The sequence below is a fragment of the Balaenoptera physalus genome (assembly GCF_965194825.1).
Source record: "Balaenoptera physalus genome assembly, chromosome: 3".
Lineage (NCBI taxonomy): Eukaryota > Metazoa > Chordata > Mammalia > Artiodactyla > Balaenopteridae > Balaenoptera > Balaenoptera physalus.
Window position 1 is genome coordinate 103,088,892 of NC_138890.1, and position 22,126 is coordinate 103,111,017.

At 37.0% G+C, this 22,126-nt stretch overlaps 3 long non-coding RNA genes and 1 pseudogene across 6 annotated transcripts in view; 3 read left to right on the forward strand and 1 right to left on the reverse strand.

The window, feature by feature from the left end:
* LOC309659027 overlaps positions 1-20,418 on the reverse strand; it is an 82,914-nt gene extending 62,496 nt beyond the window's left edge. The window contains exon 1 of the long non-coding RNA XR_014262517.1: positions 2,384-20,418. This is a non-coding gene — a long non-coding RNA (uncharacterized lncRNA). The remainder of the gene's footprint in view (positions 1-2,383) is intronic.
* Positions 1-22,126, forward strand: part of LOC309659064 — a 1,106,759-nt gene that overhangs the window by 468,658 nt on the left and 615,975 nt on the right. The window lies entirely within an intron of this gene.
* The window catches only part of LOC309658935 (coiled-coil domain-containing protein 6 pseudogene), a 583,785-nt pseudogene that overhangs the window by 191,439 nt on the left and 370,220 nt on the right, over positions 1-22,126 (forward strand). The window lies entirely within an intron of this gene.
* The window catches only part of LOC309659008, a 637,438-nt gene that overhangs the window by 113,456 nt on the left and 501,856 nt on the right, over positions 1-22,126 (forward strand). The window lies entirely within an intron of this gene.

Genomic DNA, 22,126 nt, shown 5'->3' on the forward strand with positions numbered 1-22,126 from the left:
TTACTCAGCTAGCAAAGGATTTTGTTTTCCTACGTCAGACAAACAAATGAAGCACTTTACTTAGTATCTTTCACCTAGTAAGTACTGAATAAAATGTCCAAATGGACGAAATAGATGAGAAGAAAGAATTAGTCTAATAAGATAATATTTCTAGCTCATGCTACATGGTTCCTTCTGTGATAGCTAAAGAATCTTGTTTTAACCACTTCAAAAGGAAAAATACTTTATTTTTGTTTAACTACCAAAGTAATTTCACAGTGCAGCTGCTTGCCCACAAAGAACCCTGGGTAAAGGAGGGTCCACCTGAAATGAATGTGTAGCCAAAAAAAAAAAAAAAAAATCTTGGTGTGTCTGAGAGTTCATTAGGCCTTCCCTGTGATAGACATTACCCTGAAAAATAAAATGGAGAGTCTCTTTTCCTCTCTCTAGATTGAGTTTATTCTGGCCAAAAAAAACACATTCCAGAGTTTTTCTAATTTCCTTACTGGTGAGTTCATTTGTGAGTGGCCACAACAGTTGGCCAAGGTCAGCAAGTCAGGACCACAATGCTTTAAGACTCTTGGGAGTTGTAATTTTTATATCAAAATGGAGGTTATTCAGGGTGGTTGTTTTCCCCCAGCTGTTGTTAAGTAGACTGTATGCTGACCACCCAGTGGACGAGACCAGGGTGGGTGGAAGTGGAGAAACTATTTGATGTGACTCAAAAGAAGAAAATGCAAGATTCTTGGGGAAGATTCTATTCTGGTAGGAGGCCATGAAATACTTGTCTTAAACAACTAATCTTATTTTGTACTCTAGATTATAAACCTACCTCCTATGAGCAGCCCTTAAAAATTGAGACAAAATAGAAGACAGTGCCGAGGTGCTGTAGGAAGAAGATATGTATTAAAGTCAAGTTCATAGAATACAGAAAATAGACGACTCTAGTCTCTTAGATATTTTTAATTTGTTTTTTATATCCTGTTTTGAATAATACTAAAAAGTCAATGAATAATTTAATGTTAATTGAGTAAACCTTATGTAAGCTATTCTATCTGAATAATTTTATAAAACTGGAGTTATAGACCTGACTTTATAAATAGACTATCAAGTAGAATTACTATTTCTAAATAATAGAAGTAATAAAAGGGTGCAAGAATAGTGTGATTATATGGTTTTGTTTTACTCATGGATGAATAAGTAGTTTTTTCTTTAAATGACTAATTTAAACCTTAATTAATCCTTGGCTAATAAAGTAAACATAATTTAGTTCATTAAGGTGTCACTGAGAATAGAGACATGACCATTTCTATTACGTTACTTAGAATGTAAGCTTCATGAGATTAGGAAAACAGGCTTATTTACTACTATATTCCTAGTACCTACAACAGTTGCTGACAAATTTTAAACATTAGGTAAACTATTTGCTGAATAAATGCACCTAAATCAGTGATTTTGCTGACCAAAGAGAAAAACTATAAAACCAAAACAAACTAAAACAAATCACAGAAAAACAAGAATCTTAAGATTGAACCCAGAAATTTGAATGTTTTAGTAGATTGCCCAGGGATTTTGGTGATCATTTAATTTTGGGAACCACCAACTGTATACAAGTGGGTACCATGTATTAGAAACCACAAGGTGAGCCTATCTATAGACATGGAATTCAATTTAAAAGAAAGAATTTGAATGTCTTTAAAAGAGGCACACTCAATCTGGTTAGCAAAAATTTCTGTATCCCTCTCTACCATTGTACACTAATTTCATTTTACTCATTTTCTCTACCTGTCTCGCAACGGAAGACATTTGGGTTTCCAATGTCTGAATTATAGATTCTTGTAACTCAGTCTTCACAGACTCTCAATTTATATGAAAGCTTCAATTTGATATTTTTTTCCCTTATTTTATTTTTATATTTCTCATAAGAAACAAAATGCACTTTTGAGATTAAAAAATAGGAGATCCAAGAAGAAACTTGAACTAGATGCCCATTTAAAAACTTCCAACAGGGAGATTCTATGAAGACACTCATAATGAAAGTCTCAAGTATTTAGTACATTCCTCAGGTCTCTAATGCTTTTATGGAGAGAGGCATACAGAAGACAAGCAAAAGAAGAGGTTTATACCTTGAGGGCTGGAAACAGATCTGCCTTCAAATGCAGGAATCTCATTTGCTATTTTAAAATTTTATGTGGCTTTTGTTAAAGGCACATTGCAAACTAGGATTTACCTCTTTCAGGTTACCAGTGTGATAATAGACTCAAATATTCCTTTGTGGTTTGAAGAAGTGTTTAAGCCTTCTTCATCTGGCCTTGTTTCTCTCTTCAGCCGCATGTTTTACCACCTCTCTGAACTTTTACCCAAAATATTTTCAGTTCCTAGAACAGACCACCGTCTCTCTTACCTTTAGGCATTCTCTCATATTGGTACTACCATCTGGAATATCTCTCTCATCTTCTCTTGGCTAATTCATCTCTTAGATTCTGGTAAGGAGACATTGTTTATCCTTAAGGAGATGAGTTCCAATGTAATCCATCAGCCCTCAAGTTGCTGGTTGCTTCAAAGAATGGTGCCCCCCACAGGCTCTGTCTTGCTGCTGGTAGACATTAAGAAGTGGCAGTAACTAGACTGGGCTTTGGGAGAAGGAGCCCATACATAGTTTCCATTCCTTCCACCATGCCCACTCTTTCCATAGTCCCATTGCACAAGCTCATTTAGGCCCTGGGGTAGCAGAGGAAACAAGCTGGTTGATATCTATGAGACAAGTCATCCTATTCATGTTGTTATTGAGGGCTTACTCTGTGGGGAACATATTTTCTTGTGAGGATTAACTGGAGACACAAAGTGTTATGTGCTTTACACTTACCCCAAAAGTCCATCTGTAGCTCTCTACTCAAGACTTCCTTATCTACAATCCTCCAGCTTCATTCTTCTGCCCATGACTGAGTAGCCAAGGCATTTCCCACTGTCCATGAGTTCATGTATAACCATCCTTCAGATCACTTCTCCCTCCATATTAAGTGAATGATACCGTGTACTGCTTTTATCTCTGCCTGCTGGTAAGATTTTCCCTAACACTGTCCTTTAGACAAGTTCTAAGTGGGAATACAATGGAATGGTAGTCCATTTTTGGATACCACCAACATGTGTGAAAAGACTCAAGTTCCTTTCTTCATTATGTGGTTGTAGGGACCCCTCCTTTCCCCTCCAAGGGGCCATAGTTAGTTGAGGGAGAAGCGATGGCACAAGCATGAAATAAAGTGCTCAGGCTTATAAAGTTGGTCGGAGCCTTCTCAGAGCCAGTAATGCAATGGGCACTGGGGCAAGACAGACGTGAGGCAGAGAGGACCTGAAGTGGTGCATATGAGGTGCCTGATAAATATCCTCAATATTTCCACAGTGACTGACTCATAGGATGTACTAAAAATATTTGTGGATTTATCATCAGAAGCATGAAACCATCAACACTGATGAAGAAAGCTGACTATTCTGAGAAGTTAAGGGAGGTGAATCTTAGAAACCTTTTAAATGGAAGGAGATAGAATTAAAATGGCTGTAGTAGATTACAAGAGAATGCTTAAAAAGATGGGTTTTAGGCAAAAGCAGACTTAAGAGATATAGTAAGAGTGAGCAAGTATGTCTGAGAGAATAAGGAGGGATAATGGAGTAAAAGATGAGGCAGGGAACTGACAAGTTTTAAAGCACCGTATAAACATCTACCTGGCCTGGGATCCTCTGGAAGACGTGTGCAGTTGGGCTGGGTAATTTTATGTGTCAAATTGACTAGGCTAAGGGATACCCAGGTAGCCAGTAAAATACTATTTCTGGGTGTGCCTGTGAGAGTGTTTCCAGAAGAGATGAGCATTTGAATCAGTAGCCTGAGTAAGGAAGATCCCCTCCCCAATGTGGGTAGGTGCATTCCAATTGGTTAAGGGACCAAATAGAACAAAAAGGTAGAGGAAGGGCAAATTCTCTGTCTTTAATTCACCTGGAAGGTCTGTTTTCTCCTGCCCTTGAAAATTGGAGCTCCTGGTTCTCAGACCTCTTGACCCTGGAACTTAGAAGAGTGAACGAACCCCCTTTACACCAAGAGTTACATTATCAGCTCCCCTGGTTCTCAGGGCTTCCAACTTGGACCGTATTACACCACCAGCTTTCCTAGTTGTCCAGCTCGCAGACAGCAGATTGCGGGGCTTCTCAGCCTCCTTAAACATGTAAGCCAATTTCTATAATAAATACCCTCTTACATGTATCTGTGTATACCCTATTGATTCTGTTTCTCTGGAGAACCCTGACTAATACAAAAGTGCAGAGTACTGACAATTTTAAGACTGCTAATTTGAAGAGGACTAATTTGCAGCAGTTCTTATGGGTTGTAAGCACAAGCTGTTGCAGTATGAGCTGTGAACTTGAAATATAGTGATTGGTTTTAATCCTGTCTTTGCCACCTACGGCATTTTCCCTTAGCTGCAATGTGAGCGACGGAATAGGTCTTTGAGCCTCTTTCAGGCTTGAACATTATACAATTATGATCGCAAATTAGAACCCTAAGATTCTGTGACTATCCAAGGGAGGAATCCTCAAAGCCTGACAAAAAGATAGCTTCACAAGGTGTGGAGGTGTGGGCAGTGCTGTATAAAACGTAAAACAAAATGATTGGACATGCAAATGATCGTATAGCTAAATGATCAGCTAACAAAACTATGATGAAGATGATCTTACAGGATATAGGGAAGAACTATAAGAAGTCACATTTTAATATTGTCTAGATAGGGATGTCAGTGAGACCTTCCATTGGACAGGAAGGAGGGGGAAAGTGAACAGCAGATTTCGGTGATATCTGCATGTAGATGTATCTGGTAGCTAGATTCGTGTCAGTAGATAAAACTAAGATTTTAATCTAAGTATCTTAAATTGGAGTCACATGAAACTTCCTTTGCAGATGAATTGTATGATGTGAAGTTAAAGGAAGTTCTAGAAATGTGGCTGAGTAGTAAAATGTAAATACAGCAACAAAACCTCCAAGCTCTTGGGAGATGGAGGGAACTATAGTATGTTATTGAAGAGAGGAAGAATACAAAAGAGTAATAGTTACTCCTCTCACATTATCTAGCTACTTCCGCTTCCTTTTTTATATTTTTGTGAACAACATGGTGTTTGTGTATGAATTCAGGTTAGATAGGATTAAATCAGAGGAGAATTTAAACACTGTTTTTGTTCAAAAGATAAGTGTCAGTGATGGGTTGGCAGATGACTTCAGTATACAAATATTTTGGCTTTTATCAAGATAAGATGGATTCCAGCACAAACTACTTCCACCTGCAGACTTTTCTTAATAAAAATGCAGTCATGTTGTCTTGGGTCCACTTTCTTTATCAAGACGCTCAATTTTCTTTACTTCACTATAATGGCCCTGAGATACATTCCTCCTTGACTAAGGTTAAGGTGGAGGATACAGATGTAATGCCATACTATAAAACTGTAGTTTTATCCATCTGGATCAACTTCCATGCTATTATTATCCATATGGGAAATTGCAAAGAAAGCAGAAATATGACTTTCATTAGATTTGTAAAATATACTGATATAAAACAGAATAGATTGTCTATCACTTTGTTTATCGTTCTGGGCAGAGAAATGTGCCAATCATCCAACTATACATATTTCCATATACAATTGAATACTCCTAAGATATTTACATCTAGATATGTTGTCCAATGGGAAAATCTTTCAAAGTGATCTATTGTTTTTATCTGGCTCTTCTCTTCCCACAACTCTGGCATATTGTAAATTGTCTCGAAGAGTCTTGTTACAATGTTTAGTTCTTTAATCTCATGTCAAATTGAAGGCTAGTTTGACCCATATTAAAAAATGGTAGAAAAATAGAAAAGAAGACATTGGTGATAAACAGTGTTTAATTCCATTTTGGAGAAAACAATCAACTCTCTTTAGGATAAAGCTGAAAATGGCAAAAGCTCACACACATATACAGTGTTGTATCATTCTCAGGTTAATAAAAACAATTTATATGCAGGGTAGTGAACAAAAGGGGTGTTATGGAAAACATTTCTCACCCAGGGACAGTGTACCAGATGTGCTAAGACTTATGGGAGCAATCAGAGGTGACCAAGTCTCTGTGGCAGGCCTTATTAAGTTAGATGGCGACCCAGCATCTTCAAATTATTAAACTGTCGAGGACTTCAGTGATTAAAACTGAAGAAAGGTCAGATACAAACCTTCAGAACGTCCCTGCACTGAAATTTTCTTATAGGCACTAGACCCTCATGGAGATACTTCTCTTGATACATGGATTCGTAAACATTAAATATTTGAACTGGATTTACGGAGAGCTTGAGGGAATTTTAGTAGATGATGCTTCCTCAAGCTATCTCATACCAGTTTCAAGGCTTTAACCAACATCTCAAGAAATATCCTTAGAGGGTGATTTTGCATGTCATCAGAACTGAGGACAGAGGAACAGATTCATGGGGACTTTGACATATTCAGTTAGGTCCAAAAAGACAATAGTTACAGGTAGAGACATTAGGATAAACTTTCAAAACCTTACAATGAATATATGTAAAAGTTAAAATTAAGTTAGCACTTGTTGATGGTTTAATGCTCCCCCAAGTCATATCCTAGGCTTTAAATATTGTTTGAGTTTAGATAACTTTTCTCTGTCCTGGGCTCTTCCTCTCTTTCTCCAAATGTATCTCTATATTATGATACATAGATAAACCAAACTCTGAATACATTCATATGTAAATGTAGAGGTACAGGGGTATCATGTATCTATAAATAAATACTACGCATGCATCGGGATGTTAAACGTTACCCTTCCTGTTGTCTTGGAATTTAAGCAGAAGTCTCAATTTGATATGCATCAAAATGCTTCACATCCAGAAGCAAGTTGCTGTACTGTCTCCGCAGCACATGCCAAATCAGTTCTGCAAGCTTTAGCCTGTTGCTCAAGTCCTCATTTTTTCTGATGATGACTCATGGTATTAATAATGGTGGTATAACAGACAGAGAAGATCAAATTTCAAATTCAATGTATTTTATTCCACACATTCCAAATCTTATTTTAAAACTATACTTTGATACGAACAATACAATTTTAGATGAAGGATTTAATAGACAAAATGATGGATTTGCTGTAGTTTCTTAAAAAGTATTTTTGAACACTTTTGTATCTTTTTTATTGAAAAAGAAAATATTTTTACTGATATAATCTATAGTTTTTCTTTATGAGATTTTTACGTATTGATAGTTGATTCATCTTCCATTTCCCACAAATATTAAAGTCCTGTCCTTCTAATATGCTTAACATGAAGAATAATTCAGAGTTTTGGAATGCAAATACTTAAACATGAAATCTTACAGTTTGTGCACGTGAGAAAACTACATAGATGACAGTGGCCCTGTCTTTGTGGAGACACAAATCTCAGATCGCTTTTCAGATTCGCACATGTTCTTTCATTTTCTTTCTTGATCAACATGCTGCCTGTGCTATTTTCCTCTCCACTTTCTGACTTACATGAAAATCCTGGAAGTTTGAGGAGCTGGCTCTCTGTGAGGTGAATCTTGACCAGTGGGAAAGGGAAGGAGTCAGGTACATCAATTCCTTCTGTTTTCTTTCTCTTCCCCATGGACTCCTCAAGGCTTGCTTCCTTTTCACAAAACTTGCAGTTCTGAGTGCCAGGTAACACGAGGACAAAGCAACCAACCATGTGTCTTTGTGGCTCCTTGTTAAGCAGAAACCAGTGTGGTAATACATCATAGCACACTGGTTTCACATTGCTTTGCTTTGCTTCACCTTTTCTCTCACCTTCACCACCAGGGCTAACACCTCCTAAAAAGTGTTAACACCTTAACCCTTGCCCCATCCTCTGCTTCCTAGAAGACTCAGTTAAGACACTTTCCATTTAGGATGACTTCTTTCAGCATATGTAGACTTGGGCCATCAGCATTCTGGGGAAAATTTTGGTAATGAACCTGTCCTTGCTATTGTTTTGATAAACTAAAGGAAAAATATATGGATCTGCAGAGTAGGAGCTTATTTATTCAGACACCTAAAATTGTGATAGAAAAGACGACTGTCAAAGCCAAGTGTAAGGTTGTGGTGGTAATCCCAAGACTCTATCAAGGAGAGAGAGTTACCTCAGTCTGGTCCAGAGAAAAGTTACTGGGTTCAATGCATAATATTTAAGATTTTGTAGCACATTCCAGATTGCATCACCATTGTTTCTAACCCAGTGGGTGATCTTACATATGTTATCTGAAACTCAGTGAACAACCCAAGCCCCATGTGATTAGAAGTGAGTATAATCTGGATTCTACTAGATTGGGCTATTTTATGTCGGAAAATCTTGGCATTCATCCCAGCAGCTGTCATAGATGGATTTGAGAGGACCATGGTGACTCAAGTGTGGCTACGTAGAGTGAAGTGAATGTGGCAAGAACTTTGCTTTTTATACCAAATTCAGAAATGAGAATAGACATTGACCATGAGATTTGGAAGGAAGTCTATAATTTGGTGGGTAAAAGTGCCTATGAGGTGTTAAAATGGAAAGGATATGTAAACTTTGCCATTGATGTAAGTGTGGCTTAATTGAATCCATATTTAAAACGATATCCTTGTTCATCTACTATTAATAATAGTAAAAGATATATGACATTGAGAATAAATTCTTCTGAGCCTTTCTTGTGTTCTAAATGCTCAAGGATTACCTTTTGTTATTATCAGGAACCTGAGAGTAAATATATTTTGATATCCAGAAAGATCTAAAACAATTATGATATCTGGGTTCTATGCTAATGAAATGTAACAGCTCTAATGTGACTAACTGAGCATTCAGTTTCCATCCATAATCATGGATCATAGTTTACTGTTTCTTTCTAAAGTGAGAATTGGGCCAATGGTATTCAAGCACACGAATAAAATGCTTGTATTTTAATCTATGAAAAAATTAAGTCAACTACCAAATGTGCCCAGAAAAGAAAGAAAAACAAGAAAGAAAACAATATAAAATTACACGGCTTAACCTAAAACTAAGTAGAAATACGTATGAGGGTGAATTTTCTCCAATGAAACGATTAGACTACACATATCAGACAATATTCCCTTTTGTAATATGTCCTCATTAGACTTAACAGCTAAGTTCTGGGTTAATTTTTGAATAAATCAGTTGGCAATTAAAAATAACTGTAACTGACTTTGAAAATTATCAAAGTAATGTAATTTTCACTGGAAACCTTATAAGTATAAAGAAAAGCAGGTTAAGGGAAACAGTTTGCAACACCCAGGGAGAGTCATTGCTAATTTGGGTGTGTTTGTGCCCTAATATTTTTAAATATATATTTACACAAATACATACTTCCAAATTAAGATAATACTGTGTAGGCAGTATTGCATTGTTTTGGGGTTTTTCTGTTGTCAATTGTCCATGTATTTCTCCAAATCTTTTCATAATCTTTGAGAAAACCATTTTTAGTGGCTTCTTCATATCATTACTTCACATGGCTGTAGCATACCTTATTTACTCATTAGTTCATTGGTAGATATTTAGATGCTTCTGTCCATTTTTCTATTAGAGAGAACTCTGTACTGAGGATCCATATATACATATACTCTTTTTTGTGAATCTCCTATTCCTTCTTAAGAAGTAGACTTACTGGGTCAAAGGGCATACACAATTAAAATTCCTTTGACACTTATTACAAAATTTATAAAAACTGGAGGTCAAAATGCTATCCCACGTATTTTCAATTTATGTTTTTGACTATTTACTGAAGTTTAACTTTTAAAATTTATTATCAATTTGTATTTATTATTTATATCTTAATGTCCTTTACTATTTTTCTACAGCAAAAATTTATCTTATGTATTGGGTTATAATAACTCTTTATATATTAAAAATTCTTAAAATGAGTGTGCCAGACATGATTAAAGATGAAAAACAAAGAACTTACTTTCACAAGCTTATTTTAGCACTCCAAGACAGAAAATAAATAAGCAGACAAGGAAACAAGATATTTGTTTGTTTCAGTCAAAGATATTTCTTTGTCTCTGATCTTTTAGATAGCAATAGGGGTAGTGGAGTAGAGAAGAGTGATGCCTTAGCTAATGTGTTCAGAGCATGATTAGAGAAGAGTGATGCCTTAGCTAATGTGTTCAGAGCATGATAAGGTTCTCCAGTTTCTCAAATCTTTATTTTAAAAACATATATCACTTTATAGTTTTCCTTATTTAGGTCTTGTCCACTTCTTGTCAAATTTCTTCCATTGTATTTTACATTTTTGTTGTTATAAGGCAAAGAGAGATCCCATCCATAATGTTTCCTATCTGGCTATCGCAAGTGACTAACCGTTTTAATTATCATGTCTGTAATTTGAGCTACAGTGCCAATGTTAGCATCAGAGTGAGCCAATTACCGCAGATGCTACTCAAAATTTCCTGTGATTGAGCCCCTCGAACTCTCTTCCCCTAACTTCCTGAGCTCACACTCAGTGTAGAAGTATCAGAGTTAGAGAACCTGACAATGACCAGAAAACTTAGCCTTTTAAAAAGTATCTATGTCGATTGGTAGTTCATGTCTTTAAGTTATACTATGAAATTTGCTATTTATCAAACACCTTAATTTGTGTGTATTGCATGTAGTCAAGTTTAAGAAACTTTAAAAAAGTATTTGTACATTCTAAAAGCCCATTTAATATTTCTCAAGTTGTATTACAGTTTTTGAACTTATTTTCTTACAGATTGTCATTTAAAGAAGAGAAAGTTGACTATTATGACTGGATAATGTTGAATGAGGCTGGGATGCTCTCTCTGCTTTCTGACTCCACACTTGACCAGGGAGGTTGTGAATGACTGTATGAAGAGGGCTGAGTGACTGTTATGGTGGGAACAATTCTCAAGAATGATCTATCTTCCTATCTTGCTGAATGTCAACCTGTGTATTTCCATGGGACTAATTACCAAGTGGGAGCCCTGACAGATCACATTAGTCCAGGGAGAACATAAGCATCAAGGAGAAACTTTCTCCTGTGATTCTCCATAAGTTCTACCTATGGTTTGTTTGCAGGTAAAATTTTGGGATTTTTTTTCTCCTAGGATTCAAAATATAATATTAACTGCAATTTTACATTAACATAATTCACTGACATTGCTCCGTGTAATTATTGTTTTTCTACTAAACTTGAAGACTTTGAATGCTTTGTGTTTTGGGGTCAAGTCAACATGCTTGTTATATTTTTTTACAGGCTTAGCTGAAAAAAAGTTTAAGTATGAGGGCAAAAGAATATTGATACCATGAATTTCTTTTCTGCCTACACACAGAGATCCCAGTTAAGGGTGGGATGAATACTTGCCTTCCAATAACCATCCCCAAACCATCATCACATGCCCCAACCCCTTCGCCTCGGCCCTTATACAAATCACTTCCTTCTATACGTTCCCATATCATTTCACACTTGACTATCATTGTGCTCAGTACGATTACTTAAAATTATTTACTTATCTGAGTTTTCTTTACTGGATTATAACTCCAAAAAGGTAGGAAATTGGTCTTATTTTTCATTGCGTCTTCTTCAAACCTCTGTAAGGGCAAGGCATATGGTAATTGTTTATTGAATGAATCAATAATCCATTGAATGATCATTTTATTTTGTTCTCACATTACTTCTGAAACTACTCAACACCAGCGTCTGCCAAGTGCTTTTATAAGCTATTTTAATTCTATATTGAGTGACTAAAACTTAAACAATATTCTGTTAAAAAAATAAAATGGTTGTTTTCACTGTGCGTCTCTTGAACTTACAGAGTAAATTCATGTTTGGTTTGATGAGTAAGTGTATTCAGACATTTATCTGGCATACTTGAATAAATTCTGAGATGATAGATCAGTGTACTGTTTTTAAAGTAATAATAGAGCATGTGGAATTCAGTCTAACAGCTTCTAGCAGCAACAACAGCTAACACTTATATAGCATTTACTACGTGCCAGGCTAGTAGCTAACTTAAAAGCACTTGCCAGGCATGATTTAAGGATCTACATGTATTAATTTGTTTATTCCTCTTGATACTACTCTGAGGTTGATATTATTATTCCCATTTTACATATGAGAAAACTGAAGCAGAGAGAAGTTAAATGAAGTGTCCAAGGTTATGTAGCTGGTATGTGGTAGAGTGAGTATTAGAAACTAGGCCCTCTGGCTTCACAGACTATGATCCTGACCACTGTACCAAAGACTCTATTTTAGATCACATTTAGAACATGACCCTGCGGATGGAAAAAATATTGAGTGGTGAAGATAGAATCACAGAAATGTAAGCTACCCTGACTTCAGTAACATCAACATTAGACTGAGAATTTTGTTGATGGCAATAAATTCCTAGATTTTGAATCATATGCTCACACCCTAAACAAAAATCTTGAGATGAAAAAGTGGCACCTAGGATGCCCATTGCAGTCTGTAATGGCCAAACTTAATCCAAAATCTATGAACAAACAACACTGTAGGAACTGCAGGGTTCTTTTATGTAGAAGTGGGGTTTTTCTCAGCAAAGATTAATTAATTAGCGCTAGTAAAGAAAGACTGTCCACCTGGGTTTTCCCTCCTCTTCACACCCCTAAATCTCTCTGAATCTTGGCTAAGCAAAAGGGGTACCTGAGGCTGCCAGCCCATCCTTTGTGCCTCTCGGTTTGTCCCCTGCCATCTGTCCGACAACACTGCCACCTCTCACACAATACCCACCCCCTCCAGCTTTCAGGCAACCTCACCAGCATGGCCTTTCTTTCAAAGCCTCTTCCACTTCTGATTTCATCAGGCTAAAAAAATGACTTTTTAAAGCATTTTAATAAACAAATTAGAACTTAACAATAGTTATCCTCATTGTCATGGGAATGATATAGAATGAAGCAAAGTAGGAATTATTTTAAAGGGCGATAGGAAGAATCTTCTTACCTGTCACTCTCTTCACCAGAAATGCATCTTCTCTCTGGTATTGCCTACAAAACCATATTGTTACTCTTGAATGGATACCATCAAACATTGCCAGACATCCAACAAATAAATATCACATAATATTTCTCCAAAGTCTCAGAGTCAGTAGGTTGCAGAGGTGGGATTTGATATTTTTCTATTCTGACTCCAAATCTCAAACTTCTTTCGTAAGACCATGATGCAAAAAGTGGATGAATTTTAATGAGGGACTAGAGAAGCAGCAAGGGATGATGTCAAGAGAAAGCCAGCCTGGCTGGGAGATTCTGGGAAGCCAGCTCATAACCTAAAATCTAAGAGTCTCTGAATGTGGACAAAAGGGTGAAGAATAAAAGGTCCCAGGAATCTCAAGAATGTTCTCTCTTTCAAAATATTTCTGAAAGTGTGATGTTTATGGCAGGCTACAGAGAGAGACTGAAAAGGGGTTCAAAGTGGATGCCGCAGTGAGGAAACCCCAGCTTTGTAGATTTGTTTGCCATATTTATTCATTAGATTCCAAACTTTTAGATTTACGTTCCAACTTTTAAAGGTATTGTTTGAAAGATGTTGTTTGCCACCAGATGAAAGATGATGAAGAGAGTGCTGACAGAAACAGAGAAGAAGCGACTGAGATATTAGTGATGTTGAGTCCATATGATTTAGCATCTATTTGAATTTGAGGAAAAGAGGAGATCTTATAATCAGAGAGGCCCAGAGTTGTGAAACTGGAAGATCTGAGAAGGATGTTGGGTTCAGTCTGAGGTGGAGTTGATCAGAGAGGAGTTTTGAAGTGAGACAAAGTTTGTGACGTAGGTTATGGTCAACATATATATTGAATATATATCATTTCACTCAGAAATGGTAGTGAAAGCCAGACTGCTACAGGTAGTTTTTCAGGGAAAAAAAGAGAGAGGTTAAGTCAGGGAGGATGAAGGATAGAAACTTTGGAAACTTTTGTGTAGGGAGCAGAACAAGAAATAACAGTCTGAAAAGAGGTCCTAGAAGGAGCAGTTGGAGAGAGCAGCTTCGCGGAAGGCACTGGCAGAGAGCCTGATGAAGATGCTACAGAGCAGTTAAAGATGAGGATGGAAGAAAAAAATCTTAGATCTGGCAGATTATCATTACTCCTCTGAGAGAGCGATTCACTAGATCAATTGTGCAAATGGGAAAAGAAAAAGTGAAGAGATGGAGGTTCTTCTTCTGAGAATGATCTTTGAGAAAACTAGCAGTAAAAGAGAGCACACGGGCAAGAAAGGGGTGTAATGGGAGCACAAATGTTGGTATGTTTGTAGTCTTACAGTCTGAAGGGAAGGATCCAGGGGAGAGAGTGAGAGAGAGAAAGATGTGTGAGAGAAGAGAAAAGGCATGTGATTACTGGGACAAGCTCTTAGAGGATGTGGAAAGAATGGGATGAGGTCACAATTGAATAAGCCCTGAAATTACTTCTTCTGTGATGCGAGGGAGAGAAGAGAAGTTGGAAGGAGAAGCTGAGGCTTTTGAAGGGAAACAGGAAAGGCATTAAGGAAGCTCATTGTCATTAGTCTTGATCTCACTTAAGTAGAAGGTGATACTATTTGCAGAAAGCAATAAATGTGAGCTGGGGCTATGTTCTTGAATGAAACAACCTTATGCAAAGGCAGTCAATTTAGAGACAAATTAAAGCATTGATTAGTTCACAGTGAGTGGCTGATTTCTGCTGAGTTTATGATGGAACCAGTTATTTTGTTATAGAGTTCTCTCTAGAACAACTTGAGAGTTCAAGAGCAGAAAAACTGGCCTTTGAGTTAGCATACCTCTTGTTTCCTATTGTTGCTTCCAAACTTCTTTTCAGTACCTTCAAAAACTCAGCGAACTATTTTCTTTACCTTTATTGCTCTTCTCTACCAACTTCAAAACCCTTATCTGCTTCTGTGATTTCAATACTTGTGTCATCACCTTTCTCTCCTTACATCTTGACATCATCTTCCCATTGTCCCTCCAGCCATGTTAATAACATCACTGTTTCAAAGTCCCTTGACCTCCTCAGCTGTATTTAACTACATCTCATTCCACCTAAGCAACCCATGAACACACCTACATTTCACACACTGTAGTCATTTTACATAGCTGTTTTTCCAGTGTGATCTTGAGCTGTGGCTTCAGATTTAAGAATCTTAATTAGGGAGTACAAATATACTTTAATTTGAAGGTAAAATGGCATATATATTAAGCTGAAAAATAATTCTTATTCTGCAAAACTGGTTCTCCTGCATCCAAAATTCTAACATGTTCTTTTTCTCTGAAGCATAATATGTAAGTAAGCTGATTAGTGAATATAAATGAATGCGTCAAATTTTTGTTTTGGGGAGCCTCGATCAGAAGGACTTGGGCCTCTGAATGCATCCACTAACATTTTTTCAAAGGATTTTTACATATTTCTGAGCACTGGTTAATTTTAAAGGCCCTCAGAATGCCCCGCTGAGATGACATCCCTGATTAGAATATGTTTAACAAAATACAATGTATTTTATTGGTGCATCAGTTATTACTAGGGGAAGCTACTTCTTTGATAGCATAGATTCTATTTTCCTGAAGTTAAAAAAATTCCCTACATCTTTTTCCTTCTGACAAGATGACAAAAAGGGAAAAGAAAAAATTCTGAAATTCTGATATCAACGTCACACAGCTCCAATTCCCATCCTGGATATTTTTTCAATGAACTGGTTTGCAGAGCCATGGTTGGGAGGTTGGCTGCTTCAGCTCTCACACATGTGGCCCACCGTAAGTGCTTTCATCCTCCCCCAACCTCATAATGAGTCCTCGGTGGGGCTCTGTTAGGAATTGGGCTGTCAGCCTCAAGTGGTCACAGGCTGCTTTCAGCAGCATTGCTTCTGATGATATGTTTGTTAGGAGGGCCATTTGCTAATACCTGATGAAGTATCACTAACATTAAGCTTCTTGAAAATGAGCTTGCTTTGCTAACCTAAGGGCTGTGGGACCTCTGGGATTAGGGTGCATAGTAATGATGAAGTTTGGTTCCAGACCACCTGTCTGTGACAAAGGGCTGGGGAGTTGAGACATCCCTGAGAAGCATTCTGCACAAGAAAAGAAGAAGGAAAGGGATGTGCCTCTCCAATGCAGATTTCCTTCAGATTCAGTGAAAGTTTACCCCCAAGGGGCTCACAGCCTGGCAATTTTTTTGCAGTGAGTGTTTTGCTTGTCTCATGTTATCTCCAGAAACTAAAACTAACACCTTAACTAAGGGGTAGAGTTTATCAGGAAGGTTAAAACCAGTGTAAAGTGAAAAATTGGAGAAAATTGCCTGCAATTTTCTGGAGTTTATCATTCTACAAAGCTTCAGATTAGTAATTCTGGAAGGAGGGAATGAAGGAAGGAGGGAAGGAAGGGAAGATCAAAATTACTCAGGGTCCTTGGGAGTACTTGTTAATAACAAATTCTGGCCTTTATCCCTAGAGATTCTGATTCACTAGGCCTGACACAATGACTAGATATCTGTGTTTTAACATGTAATCTAGTCAATTCTGATGCAGGTGGTCTTAAGAAAACACTTCATGAATCACTGACAGTGAGTCTCTAGAGACTTGGAATTTAATCTTTAGCTACCATCTTGGCCCTGTTGTAGTCAGACTTTAAGATTCATATGAACTCTCTCCAAGTTTCTATTCTCTTTCCATGTATAGATTCTCACACATGTTGCCATCTGTTAATTCAATCACTCATTTAGTTTCCATGTATTGAACGCTGGAGGCTTTGCATTTGCCCTCCAGAGCCATTCTCCCACCTCCGACCTGCCCGTGTCCTGGAGGCCAGGCTGTAAGGATTGCATCAACCAGTGCTCTTGCCTTCAGAAGGCCAATGGAGAGTACAGTGAGGGTATTTATTTTCCGTGCTCCATTTGAGAAAAGTTTGGCAGTGGCCGAGTACCTTCCAGTTTGCCAGTGGCTGAATTCCTCTCTTAAAGCATCTAGTAGGAGATGCCATAGCTGTAGCTCTGGCAACTGGCCCACTTCTCTTGCCCCTTCAGGCTTAGAAGACTAACAGCTTCTTAAGATCGTCTAACCCAGGGTGCTACATCATCTTTTGCTGACTTCATGTAACTCTCTTCATACCTTGTAAGAGTTCTGTGCTTCATTTAATCCTCTTGAGTGTGACATGCTTTCCCTGAGGGGACCCTGACAACAAATTAAGAAACTTTATATTGGCTTTTTATATCAGGTCTTGGAAAATAAAGCAAGGTAACAAATAATTATTCTGAATTGGGGTAGGTATTATGATAGCAGTATGTACAGAATGATAAAAGAACATAGTGGAAGGAAAAAAGGAATCTGTCTTGGCGATTGGGAAAAAGTTATACACAAGGTGATCTTGCCGTAGGGTCCTGAATGTTATTTTGGAATCTTTAGGTGGAAAAGCAGGGAGGAACAGTCTGCAGAGAGTTCCCCTGAACACTGACTGCCATTACAACTCCTCAAGTCACTATCATCTCTCACAAGGCTTAATGCTACAGTTTTCCTTCATTCTTTCTTACCCTTTTCCAATCCAGTCCACACACAGTAGAGAAGTGATCTTTATATAACATAAGAGAAGAATGTCAATACATACGTGTTAATAAAAAAAAATTTTTCTAAGTTTTTTCTAGCTAAAACTTAGAATGTATAGGAGGAGGTAGTGGTAACCGTGGTGGAAAATAATGATGCATGTACTCTAAATAGCTACTTAAACACTGCAAAATTATGGAAGGCTTTAGAATAGAGGATTGACATAACCCAATCTTTATTTCAGAAACCCTGGAAGCAATATGAAAGATGAACTGTGGGAAGAAGAGACTAGAGGAAGAAAAAACTTATTAGGAACCTCTTCTCACATGATAGGATTCTCTCTGATCTTGTAGAAGTGATTCTGTTATCCATTGGAAATATTCTCTGAAACCGATCATTTTCTAAAATATTATCTTCTGGTAAAGAGTATGAAAATCCCCAGTGACAATTCACACCTAAGGTTTTACAATTGCCTAGGCATATTGTCCTGAGATAATGTAAAATTCTAAATTGCTTTAATGTTCTATTATAGAGAAAAATATGTCATTTAATATTCAAACTTTAAAATTTTCTCGGCAATCTGATAATTATACCTTAAATCCAATTTTTTGACTTTAACTTTTTCCACAAATGTACACTATTAAATCAAACTACTTATTTTCCCAATAAATTCTGGCATAGATATTAAATACATATTGTGATCATGTAAATTTAGGTCATTATATTCTGATGAAAAGCCCTGAAAATAAAATATTGAGTAGGAGTTATTCCTGCACACATTTTATTATTTACTTAAAAATAATTGGTTATCATCAAAAATAATAAATGTTATCTTCTACAAATAATACATGCTGAAGAGGGTGTAGAGAAAAAGGAACCCTTCTGCACTGTTGGTGGGAATGAAAATTGATGTGTACACTATGGAAAACAGTATGGCGGTTCCTTAAAAAACTAAAAATAGGGCTACCATGTGATCCAGCAATCCCACTCTTGGGTATATATCCAGAAAAAATGAAAACTCTAATTTGAAAAACTACATGCACTCCAGTGTTCATAACAGCACTATTTACAATAGTCAAGACATAGAAACAACCCCAGTGCCCATCAACAGATGATTGGCTTAAGAAAATGTGGTACATATATACAATGGAACATTACTCAGCCATACAAAAGAATGAAACATTGCCATTTACAGCAACATGGAGGGACCTACAGATTATCATACTAAGTGAAGTAAGTCAGACAGAGAAAGAAAAGTACTATATGATATCACTTATATGTGGAATCTAAAAATAACACAAATGAATCTATATACAAAACAGAAACAGACTCACAGATGTAGAAAACAAACTAATGGTTACCAAAAGGGAGACAAAGGGAAGGAGGGACAATTTAGGAGTATGGGATTAACAAATACAAACTACTATACATAAAATAGATAAGCAACAAAGATTTATTGTATAGCACAGTGAATTATATTCAATGTCTTGTAATGGAATATAATGTGAAAAAATATAAATGAATCACTTTGCTGTACACCTGAAACTAACACAATATTGTAAATCAAATGTATTTCAATAAAAATGAATAAATAAAATAAATAGGAAATTCCTATAAATTTATTTTCAATATAATGGAAAATATATTTTCCATCAAAATTTTTTTAAAAGAATCTGATTTTATATGATTAATGACTCAAGTACAGATTAGAGGAAGAAGTGAAAGGTGAAACAAAATTTAATTGGCCCCATCATGCTCTATAAAATCATATTATAAAAACCTTCTTTGCTCATGTGAAACTATTTCTTTTATTCTTTTTATGTGTATGTGGTTTTTAAAAGCAGCTTTATTAACATATAATTGACATACAATAGACTGAATATATTTAAGTTAAACAACTTGAAAGGTTTTCACTCATGTATCTACCATTATAATAAAAATGATGAACATATCCATCATCCCTATTCCTCCTGCCTCCTGGTAATCCCTTTCTCCCAACCCTCTCTGACTCCCATATTGCCCCTAGCAAACCACTGATCCATGTTCTGTCATTAAAGATGAGTTTACGTTTCCTATAATTTAATATAAATAGAATCATACAGTATTTTTTGGTCTAGTTTCTTTCATTAGTATAATTATTTTGAGATTCACTGATGTTTTACTGTGAAAAAATATTTCATTCCCTTTTAAAGTGAGTAGAATTCCATATCAATATACTAGGGTTTCTTTATACTTTCACACTGATGAAAATTTGAATTGTTTCCATTTTTAGGATTATTACAAATAAAACTTCTATGATCATTTGTGTACAAGTCTTTGTGTGGACATATACTTTGATTTCTCTCAGATGAACACCTATGAGTGAAATGGCTCGATCATACGGTCGATATTTTTTAAAAAATTTTATTACATTATCAAATTGTCTTCCAAAGTGATTGTATCATTAAAATTCCCATCAACAGTGTATGAGAATTCCAGTTCCTGCACGTTATTATCAACACTTGATGTAATCGATTCCCTTCCTCTTCTTTGGGAAGTCCCATTAAATATGTATTAGATGACTTGAAGTTGTCCCATAGTTTACTGATGCTCTATTCATTATTTTTTTTTTTTTTTTTTTTTTTTTTTTTTTTTTTTAAAGATTTATTTATTGACTGATTGATTGCTATGTTGGGTCTTCGTTTCTGTGGAAGGGCTTTCTCTAGTTGCGGCAAGCGGGGGCCACTCTTCATCGCGGTGCGCGGGCCTCTCACTGTCGCGGCCTCTCCCGTTGCGGAGCACAGGCTCCAGACGCGCAGGCTCAGCAATTGCGGCTCACGGGCCCAGTTGCTCCGCGGCACGTGGGATCCTCCCAGACCAGGGCTCGAACCCCTGTCCCCTGCATTAGCAGGCAGACTCTCAACCACTGCGCCACCAGGGAAGCCCCATTCATTATTTTTAATCATTTTTCATCTCTATAAGTTTGATTTAGGTATTTTTATATCTTTATATCTCTACTTAACTTTTAGAATATATATTATACTAAACTGTCTTAATGTCCTTGCCTGCTAATTTTAACATCTGTGTCAGCTCTGGGTGGTTTCAGTTGATTATTTTATGGGTCTTTCTTCCTTCTTTGCATGACTGGTATTTTTTTATTAGATGCCAGACATTATTAATTTTACCTTGTTGGGTGCAGGATAATTTTCTATTCCTGTAAGTATTCTTGTGCATTGTTTTGTGATGCAGTTAAGTTACTTAGAAAGAGTTTGATCCTTCAGGGTCTTTCTTTCAATATATGTTAGCCCAAATAATGCTTAGTCTAAGGATCCCTGTCCATACTGATGCAAGATCCTTCTTTTTTTTTTTTTTTTTGAACTTTATTTATTTATTTATTTGGGCTGTGTTGGGTCTTCATTGCTACGCACGGGTTTTCTCTAGCTGCAGTGAGCGGGGGCTACTCTTCGTTGAGGTGCACAGGCTTCTCATTGCGGTGGCTTTTCTTGTTGCGGAGCACAGGCTCTAGGCACATGAGCTTCAGTAGTTGTGGCATGCAGGCTCAGTAGTTGCAGCTCGTGGGCTCTAGAGTGCAGGCTCAGTAGTTGTGGTGCACGGGCTTAGTTGCTCCACAGCATGTGGGATCTTCCCGGACCAGGGCTTGAACCCGTGTCCCCTGCATTGGCAGGTGGATTCTTAACCACTGTGCCACCAGGGAAGACCAAGATCCTTCTAATTATATTTTTCCATTCTGGTCCCGTGGGAGTGCTGAGCACTATTACCTCTTGTCTTCTTGGATGCCTCTTTCCCCAGCCTCATGGTTTCCTCAGAGCATGAATTGCTCAGCACCCAAGCATACAATGATCGAGGCAGACCGTCTGCAGATCTCCAGGGTTCTGGCTCTGTTCAGTTCTCTCTTTTCTGGATCTCTGTCTTGTGAATTTCAGCTGCCTTCATCTCCCTGGACTCTCTGTTCCATCTCCTCAACTCAGGGAGTCTGCTGAGTTCCCTGGGCACCCCATGCTCCCCATTCCGGCACCACAGGCCAGAAACCCTCTCACAACTGGGACTGGGGCAATAAAAGAGCTTGCCTCATTTGTTTCTTGTCACTCAGAGATCGTGTCCTTTTTTGCCTGATGTCCAGTGTCTTGAAAACCATTGTTCATGTTTTTGGTTATGTAATGTGGGAGGGTAAATCTGGTCCTGTGACTTTATCTTGCCTGGAAGACAAAGGTATCTATTATAATGGATGATTTTCCTTCTTTAAGGATATAGCAATCATTTTGGTTTTCTGGAAAAATTATTATATGTCAGGAAAAGGAATTCAATTGTGAGGAGTGTCTATGACTCCAAGCTTAATTTCACGAAATGTTAGAAATGATAAAACACTTATTTTTCTAAGATATTGAAGATAACTACTTTAATGAGAATTTCAGATACATTCTCTCAAATTGTCTTACTATTTCTTCTTTTCAAGAACTCTGCCAGTAATATGAGTAAAATATGTTTAAAAACTATCTATACTATAATCACCTACATGACTATGTTGAATTTAAATATAAAACATTTATTATTGGGATACATACCTGGCCTGGATACTGTTATATTTTAGAATATGATATAACAGATTCACCATTTCCCACTCTGAAAGA